Source organism: Budorcas taxicolor, chromosome 1 (assembly GCF_023091745.1).
Source record: "Budorcas taxicolor isolate Tak-1 chromosome 1, Takin1.1, whole genome shotgun sequence".
Lineage (NCBI taxonomy): Eukaryota > Metazoa > Chordata > Mammalia > Artiodactyla > Bovidae > Budorcas > Budorcas taxicolor.
Window position 1 is genome coordinate 177,856,037 of NC_068910.1, and position 14,033 is coordinate 177,870,069.

Genomic DNA, 14,033 nt, shown 5'->3' on the forward strand with positions numbered 1-14,033 from the left:
TATTTTATTTTCAAGGAAAAGGAACTGCAGAAAGAACTTTTAGTTTTTTTGCCATCTAGAGATGATTCATGCTAATTTAGAAAGTGGAAATTCTCTTGTTATCTATTTTAGTTCCTATCCTTTACATTAGGAAGAATAATGTAGATGAGTCTATTGAATAGAATGCAAGCTCTGTTTTGACCCAGAATCTCTTTGCAAAACTTAATTTCCAATAAGATTGGTACATTGCCCTCCCCAGGGAAATTGAGCCTCATTTCATTTCAGTTCAGTCACTCAGTCATGTCCATCTCTTTGTCTGACCCCATGAACCGCAGCATGCCAGGCCTCCCTGTCCATCATCAACACCCGGAGTCCACCCAAACCCCTGCCCATTGAGTCAGTGACGCCATCCAAACATCTCATTCTCTGTCATCCCCTTCTCCTCCTGCCCTAAATCTTTCCCAGCATCAGAGTCTTTTCAAATGAGTAAGCTCTTTGCATGAGGTGGCCAAAGTATTGGAGTTTCAGCTTTAGCATCGGTCCTTCCAGTGAATATCCAGAACTGATCTCCTTTAGGATGGACTGGTTGGATCTTCTTGCAGTCCAAGGGACTCTCAAGAGTCTTCTCCAACACCACACTTCAAAAGCATCAATTCTTCTGTGCTCAGCTTTCTTTATAGTCCAACTCTCACATTCATACATGACTACTGGAAAAACCATAGCCTTGACTAGATGGACCTTTGTTGGCAAAGTAATGTTTCTGCATTTTAATATGATGTCTAGGTTGGTCATAACTTTCTTTCCAAGGAGTAAGCGTCTTTTAATTTCATGGCTGCAGTCACCATCTGCAGTGATTTTGGAGCCCAGAAAAATAAAGTTACCCACTTTTTCCACTGTTTCCCCACCTATTTCCCATGAAGTGATGGGACCAGATGCCATGATCTTTGTTTTCTGAATGTTGAGTTTTAAGCCAACTTTTTCACTCTCCTCTTTCACTTTCATCAAGAGGCTTTTTAGTTCCTCTTCACTTTCTGCCATAAGGGTGATGTCATCTGCATATCTGGGGTTATTGATATTTCTCCCAGCAATCTTGATTTCAGCTTGTGTTTCCTCCAGCCCAGAGTTTCTCATGATAAGTTTCTGCATATAAGTTAAATAAGCAGGGTGACAATATATAGCCTTGACATACTGCTTTTCCTATTTGGAACCAGTCTGTTGTTCCATGTCCAGTTCTAACTGTTGCTTCCTGACCTGCATACACGTTTCTCAAGAGGCAGGTCAGGTGGTCTGATATTCCCATCTCTTTCAGAATTTTCCACAGTTTATTGTGATCCACACAGTCAAAGGCTCTGGAATAGTCAATAAAGTAGAAATAGATGTTTTTCTGGAACTCTCTTGCTTATTCAATGATCCAGCAGATATTGGCAATTTGATCTCTGTTCATTTCCAAGGCAAACCATTCAATATCATGGTAATACAAGTCTATGCCCCAACCAGTAATGCTGAACAAGCTGAAGTTGAACAGTTCTATGAAGACCTGCAAGAACTTCTAGAACTAACACCCAAAAATGATGTCCTTTTCATTATAGGGGACTGGAATGCAAAAGCAGGACATCAGGAAACACCTGGAGTAACAGGCAAATTTGGCCTTGGAGTACAGAATGAAGCAGGGCAAAGGCTAATAGAGTTCTGCCAAGGGAATGCACTCGTCATAGAAAACACCCTCTTCCAACAACAGAAGAGAAGACTCTACACATGGACATCACCAGATGGTCAACACTGAAATCAGATTGATTATATTCTTTGCAGCCAAAGATGGAGAAGCTCTATACAGTCAGCAAAAACAAGACCAGGAGCTGACTGTGACTCAGATCATGAACTCCTTATTGGCAAATTCAGACTTAAATTGAAGAAAGTGGAGAAAACCACTAGACCACTCAGGTATGACCTAAATCAAAGCCCTTATGATTATACAGTGGAAGTAGAAGTAGATTTAAGGGACTAGATCTGATAGACAGAGTGCCTGATGAACTATGGATGGAGGTTTGTGACCTTTACAGGAGACTGGGATCAAGACCACCCCCAAGAAAAAGAAATGCAAAAAAGCAAAATGGTTGTCTGAGGAGGCCTTTCAAATAGCTGTGAAAAGAAGGGAAGTGAAAAGCAAAGGAGAAAAGGAAAGATATTCCCATTTGAATGCAGAATTCTAAAGAATAGCAAGGAGAGATAAAAAAAGGCTTCCTCAGTGATATTGCAAAGAAATGGAGGAAAACAATAAACGGGAAAGACTAGAGATCTCTTCAAGAAAATTAGAGATACCAAGGAAACATTTAATGCAAAGATGGGCTCGATAAAGGACAGAAATGGTATGGACCTAACAGAAGCAGAAGGTATTAAGAGGTGGCAAGAATACACAGAACTGTACAGAAAAGATCTTCATGACCCAGATAATCACAATGGTGTGATCACTTACCTAGAGCCAGACATCCTGGAACGTGAAGTCAAGTGGGGCTTCAGAAGCATCACTACGAACAAAGCTAGTGGAGGTGATGGAATTCCAGTTAAGCTATTTCAAATCCTGAAAGATGATGCTGTGAAAGTGCTGCACTCAATATGCCAGCAAATTTGGAAAACTCAGCAGTGGCCACAGGACTGGAAAAGGTCAGTTTTCATTCTATACCAACAATAGACAATGCCAAAGAATGCTCAAACTACTGCACAATTTCACTTGTCTCACACGCTAGTTGATGCTTAAATTGAGCCTGGGATTTTGTAATTTTATCATTATGGTGAGCCTTTCTTGACTTCATTCAACATTCATTGGCTATTCCTTTCATAACAGCCACTACATTTCCTTTAGGAAATTCCCTTATGCCCTTTGCCTTAGTTTTCCCCTAGCCATCAGATGCTTTCTTCCTGGATGAAAACAGTTGAGACTGATACATCCTGGTACTAATACTCTCAATAAACAGCCTATTTACTGCTACTAGAAGCAACCTGATTACTGCTACTAGATCCCTGGAGTTTTTCAGATTTTTGTCCTTCCTAAAGCCTTCTACCGGAGAAGGCAAAGGCACCCCACTCCAGTACTCTTGCCTGGAAAATCCCATGGACGGAGGAGCCTGGAAGGCTGCAGTCCATGGGGTCTCAGAGAGTGACTTCACTTTCACTTTTCACTTTCATGCATTGGAGAAGGAAATGGCAACCCACTCCAGTGTTCTTGCCTGGAGAATCCCAGGGACAGGGGAGCCTGGTGGGCTGCCAGCTATGGGGTCGCACAGGGTCGGACATGACTGAAGCGACTTAGCAGCAAAGCCTTCTACACCTTTTCTTTCAATTTTTTGAACCATGTCTATAGACTTTCAGTATATTTCCTTCCCTCCTCCCCTCAAGTTAGCAAGAGTTACATTCCTTTTCCTGAAGCCAAGGAAATCTAATTGATATATTCACTAAGGTGTTGGTTCGGTTCCGTTCAGTCGCTCAGTCGTGTCCGACTCTGCGACCCCATGAATCGCAGTACGCCAGGCCTCCCTGTCCATCACCATCTCCCGGAGTTCACTTAGACTCACGTCCATCGAGTCCATGATGCCATCCAGCCATCTCATCCTTGATCGTCCCCTTCTCCTCCTGCCCCCAATCCCTCCCAGCATCAGAGTCTTTTCCAATGAGTCAACTCTTCGCATGAGGTGGCCAAAGTACTGGAGTTTCAGCTTTAGCATCATTCCTTCCAAAGAAATCCCAGGGTTGATCTCCCTCAGAATGGACTGATTGGATCTCCTTGCAGTCCAAGGGACTCTCAAGAGTCTTCTCCAACACCACAGTTCAAACGCATCAATTCTTCAGTGTTCAGCCTTCTTCACAGCCCAACTCTCACATCCATACATGACCACAGGAAAAACCATAGCCTTGACTAGATGGACCTTAGTCGGCAAAGCAATGTCTCTGCTTTTGAATATGCTATCTAGGTTGGTCATAACTTTTCTTCCAAGGAGTAAGCATCTTTTAATTTCATGGCTGCACTCACCATCTGCAGTGATTTTGGAGCCCCCAAAAATAAAGTCTGACACTGTTTCTACCATTTCCCCATCTATTTCCCATGAAGTGATGGGACCAGTTGCTATGATCTTTGTTTTCTGAATGTTGAGCTTTAAGCCAACTTTTTCAATCTCCTCTTTCACTTTCATCATGAGGCTCTTTAGTTCCTCTTCACTTTCTGCCATAAGGGTGGTGTCATCTGCATATCTGAGGTGATTGATATTTCTCCCGGCAATCTTGATTCCAGCTTGTGTTTCTTCCAGTCCAGCGTTTCTCATGATGTACTCTGCATATAAGTTAAATAAGCAGGGTGACAATATACAGCCTTGACGTACTCCTTTTTCTATTTGGAACCAAAGGTGTACAGAAATGAAATTCAATTCCATATTCACTAAACTTATCATATAATCATCATGTTACTATCCTCAAAGGTCCCAATATCCCAAGGCAGTAAGAATTCAGCTGAACTTGGCCAAGATTTTTCCCCACTGCTGTTTTAATTGATGAGAGACTCAAATGTTAACACATAGGGACTACTCAAATTTTCTTTTTGTGTTGCTGAAATCCTAAACACTAAGTCTGGATAACAACAAATGGAGATGGAGATCAATTCTACATTTTGGGGGAACATTACCTATTTTTGGAGGTGTGTGCTCAGTTGCTTCAGTCAAGTCCAACTCTTTGTGACCCTATGGACTGTAGCCCACCAGGCTCCTCTGTCCATGGGATTTCCCAGACAAGAATACTGGAGTGAGTTGCCATGTCCTTCTCCAGGGGATCTTCCCACCCCAGAGATTGGACCCGCATTTCCTGTGTCTCCTCCATTGCAGGTGAATTCTTTACCACTGAGCCACTGGGGAAGCCCATGTTTGGAGGGGATAGTAGGAAATCATCTGACAGGCTGAAGAATGAGGATAGTTTCTGGGAGTACAAGTAACTTGGTCAGTAGCCCAGGGCAAGCCAAATCTAGAAAGTAGGAAGGCAAAAGGGGCAGGTATTTGTAGCCTCCTGCCACCCTTTCCTGATGCTATCTCTGGCTCTCTGCTGGGCATTCCCCTGATCACCATTGTATGTTCTAGTGATTTCCAGCATCCTCATTTAATTTTAACTGATATTAAGTAAAAAAAAAAGTAACAGTATTTTTGTGGATGCTAAATACAGAGTATCAAGATTACATCTCAGCTACTAAATGTAATAATCAATAAGGTTGAAGAGTAAATCATACACAGTGAAGTCAGAAAGAAAAACAAATAATCATATATTAATGTATATATGTGGAATCTAGAAAAAGGGTATAGATGATCTTATTTGCAAAGCAGAAAAAGAGACACAGATGTAGAGAACTAACGTTTGGAAACCAAGGTGGAGGGAGGTGTTAGGAAGAATTGGGAGATTGTAATTGACATATATACACCATTGATACTATCTATAAAATAAGTAACTAATGAGGACATACTTCATAGCACAGGGAACTCTGCTTAATTCACTGTGGTGACCTGAATGGGAAGGAAGTCCAAAGGGAGGGCATATATGTATATGTATGGCAGGAAGAGAAGGGGACGACGGAGGATGAGTTTGAGCAAACTCTGGGAGATGGTGAAGGACAGGGAAGTCTGGCGTGCTGCAGTCCATGGGGTCACAAATAGCTGGACACAACTGAGTGACTGAAAAACATGGCTGATTCATTTTGCTGAACAGTAGAAATTAACACAACATTGTAAAGCAACTAATCTCCAATAAAATTAGTTTTTAAAAAGAGTAAATGAATTAAGACTGAAGATGTAAAACTAAACCACAAACAAGAATCTCAGATTAATAGGTATTATGAGAACCTATTGTGGGCAGAGTCCCTTGAAGCACTAGTTACTGACCGAAGTCAGCAGAGGAATTGGAGTGGAAAGTGCATGGGAGAATATGCAAGGTTGATGTGGCCCAGGAAGGATGAGATAGGAAAAACTGATGTGAAGTCCCAGGTGCATATGAAGAATTGGAAAGTTAGGTTTGTTTCTGATGTTTTATAGAGCATTTTTGAAGCAACTTGGAAATTATTTTTAGTAAACTAGGCTTTGATGTTGTTGTTTATGTTTTTCTTCTAAAATCCCAGCTGTCCATCAAATCTTAAATAATACGTTTTAGCACATTGGCTCCATACTGTTCCCATCACTTTGGAGTATTTATAGACCTCAAATATAAATGTGATTATTAAAAACAAGGCAGATTTTTGGCCCTCAAACAGAACATTATAAAAACATGCCTTAAAGGCAATTTATCAAACTTATAGATCAAGTCTTTTTTCCTATGAACTCTCAAATTTAAGATAAAGTTTCTTGGAATCTAGGCCACATATTAATTGAGTATGTTTGTGTTTACAGTATGTATCTCGATCAGAAGGTAGAGCATAAAAGAAAAAAGCATGAATTAGATCATGGAAGACCTAAATTCTACCATTGGCGCTAGTACTAATTTACTCCTCAATTTGTGTACGTTAATTAATATTCCTGAGCCTCAGCTTATGTATCTGTAAAGCTGATTGTGGAATAATCATTCTACTACTTTATTTTTAAGAAAAGATATGCTTATAAACTAATATTAAAGTGATAGAAGCTCACAGTAAAAAGGTCAAATAGTATCAAAATGGCAAAAGTAAAATACTCGATTCCTTCATCAGATCCCCAATTCTTACATCTTATTCACCAGTAATAATCTCCCTGGGCTTCCCTGATAGCTCAGCTGGTAAAGAATCCACCTGCAATGCAGGTAACCCCAGGTCGATTCCTGGGTCAGGAAGATCCCCTGGAGAAGGAATAGGCTGCCCACTCCAGTATTCTTGGGCTTCCCTGGTGGCTCAGATGGCAAAGAATCCGCCTGCAATGTAGGAGGCCTGGGTGCAATCCGTGGGTTTGGTAGATCCCCTGGAAGAGGGCAAGGCAACCCACTGCAGTATTCTTGCCTGGAGAATCCTCGTTGACAGAGAAGCCTGGCGGGCTACAGTCCATGGGGTAGCAGAGTCGAATGTGACTGAGTGACTAAACACAGCACCATACTCCCTCTTGCTAGAAACTTGTAGACTTTCAGTAAATTTACCTGCATATACAAATAGAGAAATTCTTAGGCCTGGATGGAAAAAGAGATCAGGTCCTAGTTCCCAGACTGGCTCATGGTTGGGTCTCAGTAAAGGACTCCAGAGTGACTGATGGATGCCTGAATGCCTTGATCCTTGTGCCCCAGGTCCTGCCTTATAAATGGGGTGACACTCAATTTCTCCTCTTTCCTTGTCCTGCCTTTTTTTTTTTTTTTTTTTTGCCTCTCCTTCACTGCTGGGCCTTTGAGCTCTGCCTATGAAGCTCAGTCTATGGCTGGGACTCTGCTAACTCCTGAAAAAACTTTTCTGAGCCAAGAATGGCTTCCCAACTGGTAGCAGCATGGCACCACTGGGCACACCCAGCACTTGTTTTAATCTAAGCCATCTCCCCTGCAATCTGGTTAACTCTTCCAAGTGTGGTGGCTGTGCCATAAGAAAACATATAACAGTATGGATATTTTTAGGTCTGCGGTATTTTTTCATGTGTCTGCTGTACAGTTGGACCATAAATGGGCAACTCAGGCCAGCACAGTCATCTGGAGGCTATGACATAAGTACAGTGGGGCTGCAGTTTATTGGCTTTCAGTTTTCCCAGCATGACCTCAAACTATCACTTAGGTCTTTATAAAAGCAAACAGATGGTTGGCTGCCTACAGGTTCTGGTACAGATGCCTAGAGGAGTGACATAAAATATGCAGCAGATTAACTGTCTAGAGGGACTACATGTGGAATTTGAAACCATCAAAATATCCTTGGGCTGTCTCAAAATAACTGTTCTGGAAGTGATGTTTCTGTGTCAGCTAATCCACGTGTCTGACAGGCCACTGTAATAAATGCACAGGGTCATGAAAATGTTTCTGCCTTATTTGATTTGAATTTAAAATTTCATTAAATATAAATGGTTAGCTGCTAAACATTATTTTTTTGCAACTCATTTTCCTTCACATTATGTGTTAGACATTTATTTATTCTGATACACTTGGCTTTAGTTCATTTAAACTGATGTGTAGTATGCCATTATATGAATACACTAAAATGTCATCCATTCTCCCACTGAGCTACGAGCATGAGAATAATTATAGCTTTATACCACTGGCTGTTGAGTGGTTTGTTATGCAGCTTTATTATGGCAATAGCTAACTGATACACAAGGTATGTACACCAATTTCACTAAATACTGAAAAATTGCTTTTCCAGCTGTTTGTACCTTTTGTAGTCCTATGACAGCTTCTCAACATATTTGCCAAAACTTGATAGTTGTATATTGTTACATTTGTGTTAATTTGATGAGTGGGAAATGGTATCTCATTGCTTTAAATTGCATTCTTCTGATTGTTGGTCAGTGTAATTATCTTTTCCCATGTTTTCTTTTTTGGTCATCTAGATTTCCTATTCTGTGACTAGTATCTGTTCTAATTCTTTACCTATTTTAAAACTTGATTATGAAAATTATTTTTTATACATTTTCTTTAATGCTTGCTTGACTGTACCTGGTCTTAATTGTGGCACTTGGGATCTAGGTTCTCTGACCAGGGATCAAACCCAGGTCTCCTGCATTGGCAGCACAGAGTCTCAGCCACTGGACCACCAGGGAAGTCCCATGAATATTATTTTTATTAATTTTAGGAATTCATGTGTTTATTCTGGGTACCAGTGCTTTTTCAGTGATGTGTTGCAAATATCTTCTCCTACTCTTAGCTTTTGATCTAAAGCTTTTGCTCATGTCAAATTTTTTTTCCTTCCTTTATGATTTGTGCAGTTTATGTCTTGTTTAGGGAATTTTTTCTTATGCCATGCCATAAAAATTCTATATTCTCTTCAAAAGTTTTAAAATTTTGTTTTTAACATTTTAGCTTTTAATTCTTTGATATTTATTTGATATATGGTGTAGGGTAGAAACGTGAGTGACTTTTTCACTTTGAATAACCAATTGTCCTAGCCCTATTTATTGAATTATTTGCAATGCCACCTCTGTTATAGATGAAGTCCATGGATGAAGTCCATATATAGAGTCTGAACTCTATTCTGTTCCTGGCCTGTTAGTGTTTCCCTGTGTCAATGCTCTCCTAGTTTAAATGACAAAACTTGAAAAATTAAATATCTTAATGTCTGTTTAACTTTTGTTCTTTATATTTTTTGGTTATTATTCTTTCCCATTGATTTTTCATATGATTTTTAGGATGAAAAACTCTGTTGAGCTCTAGATTGGAATTACATTAAGTTTATATATTAATTTGGGGACTTATTACATGTAACTGGTTTTAAGCTTTGTCATTCATAAATACAGTACTGCTATTCTTTTCTTTTAGATCTTCAATAACGTCTTCCAAATTTCTCCATGAAGACCTTGCACAGTTTTTGTTAGCTTTTATTTTTGGATTTTAAAAATATTTTTAAATGTTATTGCTGTATAGAATGGTATTTTTTCCTATTACCTTTTAAGCTACATATTAATGGCAATAAAAGGCTATTTTAGTTTGCTGATTTGTATACAGCAACTCTTCTGAACTCTCTCATTAATCTGAATGATAGGTCTGAAAGCTCTTCTAGATTTTCCATGTAGACAGTCATGTTGTCAGCAGAGGACTGTTTTGTATATTCCTTTCCTATTATTATCTTCTTTTTATGGCCTAGTTTCTCCCTAATGATGAAGGGAAGCAATGTGGCTTTGAGAATTTTGTTTTCATGCCTCTGGACTAAAGAGAGGCAGGAAAACTAGAACCATAAATTACACGGCTGGAAATGTCCTTTTGTAAATTTATTCCTTTGGAAAATATTGTGCCAAATCTTCAACAAAAAGTATATTTTTCAAATGATAATAAATTAGTGGCAGGGTTAGGACGAGACTGTAGGCTTCTGCAGTATTCACTCTTCTAAAATTTGACGTAAATTAACTTGTTTTATCTTTATCTTGTGAACTCTGTATGAACATTCCTACCTACAAATAAGAAAACTGATTTCACAAAGGTCATACAACTAGTAAGTGGCTGAGCCAGAATTTGAACCCAGGTTGTTTCACGAGGGAAAGAGTTTATTTTTCTGCTTTTCTCATTTATGATATCAAGTCTAATACTTGCAAAGATTTCCCCAATTTGGGCAGGAGGGCCCTATGGAGGGTGAAACCCATCTTTAGAATTAGAGAGGTTTGAGTTCAAATTTTACCTTTAGCCATACAGCTTTGCAAAATTCCTTACAACAACTTGAACCTCAGCTTCCTCACGCATAAAATGGGCATATAATCTCATGTTTCTTCAAGGGATGCAAAAACTCTCCCATGGATTATTTCAGAGCATGGGGTGTGAGCACAAAGAGTAACAAAGACTCTGCTTTGTCTGATGGGGTGCTTAGATCACCTAGGAAATGAGCATCCTTTGGGTTCTGGGCTTTGGCTTCCTTCCCACCCGGTTCCTCTTTCCTTTCACAGGTTCTCTGCCGTGTCAGTTCTGGTGATCGTAAAGTAACCCAGGGGTGCTCTTACAGAAGAGTGAGGTGAGAGCAGGAAAGCAGTGGGGGACAGCGGGAAGGCTGTGTTGAGAGGGAGATGGGGAACTGGGAATGAGCCTCGTCGTCATCTTTTCATTGTTTTCCTAGATATTCTAATAGGATGCGGAATAAAAGTGGTGATGAGTGTGTTCTTGTTTTTAACATGGAGGGGAAAGCCTTTAATGTTTGTTTGGGTTGCTGATAGATATCCAGCATGCTGGTCATTTGCGTATTTGCTCTCCAATCTCTGCCCTTTTCCTGTCATCTACATCTCCCAGACACTCTCAACTGGATTTTGGCTATTCTTGGCTAATAGAATGCACAGCGAGGAGACTAGAGTGGCAGGAAGGGAGAAGTGAGAGAGTTTCTCCCCTTCTCTTGACTCAGCAGAGCTCCATCTTCTCCATGATGTCACCTCCTGCTAGACAATCCCTTACCTTGTGGTCACAGCTTGCACATGATAGCCTCCCTGTAGCTCTAGTTGCCTGGAGGTTTCAGATCTTGAACTCTTCTTACTCTGCTTCCTCCCTCTGTCTCTTCACTAAGGATGTTAGAGCTTCTTGCGCTTCACTAATGTCTGTCACCCCTCTGGCTTCCAGCTGTCCCCACATATCTTGAACTTGTTCCCTAAGGTAATTTCCTTTACGAGACTTCTGGCATGGGCCCTATATTCCTGACTGGATCCCAACTAAAACATTAGATTGGAAAAGTTCTAATCAATTTTTAGTTTGCTTATGGTTTTATTTGTTTTTCTTTGTTTTAATAAAAAAGTTTAATATTATATTTTACCAAATACGTTTAGTGTTGAGTTGCTATACGTGAGCAACTTTGGAGAGCTTTATATGTTATTTCTATTTTCTTCTGTTAATATGGTATATTAAATTTAATAGACTTCCTGAATACAAACCATCTTTGCACTCCTTGAGTAAACCCTGTTTGTTGATTATACTGTTGTTTAAAAACAGTATGCTGAATTGTTTGCTATATTTCAAAAGGATATTTGCATCTATATTGAGAAGCATAATTGTTCTATAATTTTCATTTTAATATTTTTCTTAGTGTAGTGGTGTAATTTCTATATTCACAGCTTAATTTCTGTTCCATTTTTGTTCTATTTAAAATGAATAGAAAAAAATAGTTTGCTATTTGTTTTTGCTTTTAGAATTAAGTCTTCACCTTTGATGATTACAGTTTTACCATGATTTTATATTTTGGGATATTTATCTTTTAAAAAATCACTTCTTACTTTCACATTGTTTCATCTATCCTTTTCTTGTATTCCTATGAGATTTACATTGGACACACTCTCACCTCTATGCTTTTTTAAAACTTAACTGTTTAAGTATAACATGTTTTTATTTAATTTTTGCAAGTTTGGATTGTTAAAGTCTTTAGTTTAAAACATTTTATATTTTCTCACTCTTTTTAAAACTGAAGCAGAATTGACTTGCAATATTATACTAGTTTTAGGAATATAGCTAGTGATGCAATATTTATTGCCAATTATACTCTAATATAGGTTATTACAGGATAATGAGTATAATTCCCTGTGCTATTCAGTATACCTTTGCTGTTTATCTATTTTATATATAGTTTGTATCTATTAATGTGTTAATACCCTTAATTTGTTCATTCCCTCCTATCCCCTCCCCTTTAGTAACCAAAAGTTCATTTTCCATATCTGAGTTAGACTCAGATATAGTCACTTATATATCTATGTAAATGAATGTTTACATAGACATTCATTTGTATTACTTTTTAGGTTCCAAATATAAGTGATATCATTTAGCATTTGGGTTTGTCTGACTTATTTCACTAAGCACTTTTCAGTTGTTTTTGAAGTTCTCTGTTCATTTCTTCCTTTTGCTTTTCCTATTGTGGTTTGATGATTTTCTTTTGTAGTATGCTTATGTAAGAAAGGATTTCTTTTTGGTTTTGTGTATATATTTTAGGTTTTTGATTTGTGGTTACCATGGAGTTCACACATGTTGACCCATAATTATATCCACTAAATTGAACTGGTAGTAATTTAAGTTCAAACATATTCTAAAAGAAACATATTTATTACTCCCCTCCCCCACATTTTGTTTTTGATGTCATATTTTCCACTTCATGCTTATCCCTTTTTCTCTAAACTTTTAAATTAATTTTTTCCATGGGTAAGATTCCTTTATCAATTTCAATACCATAATATATGATTAAAAATTGTCAGTTTGCCCAACAAAATTGATTTTATCCTTAGTAAATTAACATTCTGATTGTATATTTGGCTAGTTGTCTTTCTGAGCATCATATTTTGTTGTAATATTTAGATTTTCAGTCTCATTTTGAATGGTAGTTTTTTTTCCCCTTCTCTCTTCTTCTAGATTAGTCTTCTCTGATGAGTATATTGCTGTTGTCTTCAGGTAGGCTGCAGATCCACACTGAGAACTAGATATTCTAAGGTATGTTGCTGCCTCTGCACTGATGCAATTTTAGTGATTTTGCAGATCCTATCATTAAGCCTATTACTAAGTGGGTTTAGTTTCTAAACTTGAGCTTGTGTTTATGTCTTACTGATATGCCACCTTCATCAGACAGGAAAGTGGCCCCTAATGATGTCTAGATCCTAAGCCTTAGAACTTGAGTATGCTACTTTATACTGTATAGTAAAAGAAACTGCAGATGTGATAAAGGCTAAGGACCTTGATTTGCAGAGATTATTCATGTGGACCCAATATAATCATAATCACATAAGCCTTTAAAATCAGAGAAACTTTACCATCTGCACTCAGTGAGAGAGAAGTGTGATGACTGGGAGAAGGATCAGAGAGTTGCTGGCTTTGAAGACAGAGGAGGGAGACCAAGAGTCAAGGAATGATGGATGAACAGTGTGTAGGAGCTGAAAAAATAAGGAAACAGAGTCTTCTTTACAGCTTCCAGAAAGGCATGCTGGCATCTGGTTTAAGCCCCATGAGAACTGTAAGATAATAAATTTCAGTTGTTTTAGGCCATTATGTTTGTGGTAATTTGTTACAGCAATGATGGAAAATTAATACCAATTATAAGATATAGCTAAAGTAGGAAATTGGTATCACTTTAATCAAGTAATTTAAAATTTCTATTTTACTTCTTCTATGAGCTTCTTAGTTATACTCTTTCCTTATTAAACATTTTCTTTAGAAATTACAATATATATTTTCACTCAGTCTATCTTTAATTAATGTTATACCATTTCACACATGATGTAGGAAACTACATTCACCCATCCTCTCCTTGGTTCTGTCATATATTATACTTCCATATGTGTTATAAACCCCACAATGCAGTCTTTTCACTTTAAATAATTATTTTGAAAGATTTTGAAAGAACAGTATTTTGAATTTGCCTACATATTTACCATTTCCACTTTCCCCCCTGTAAATCCAAGCTTCCATACAGTATACTTTCTCTTCAAGTTGAAGACTTTATTAAG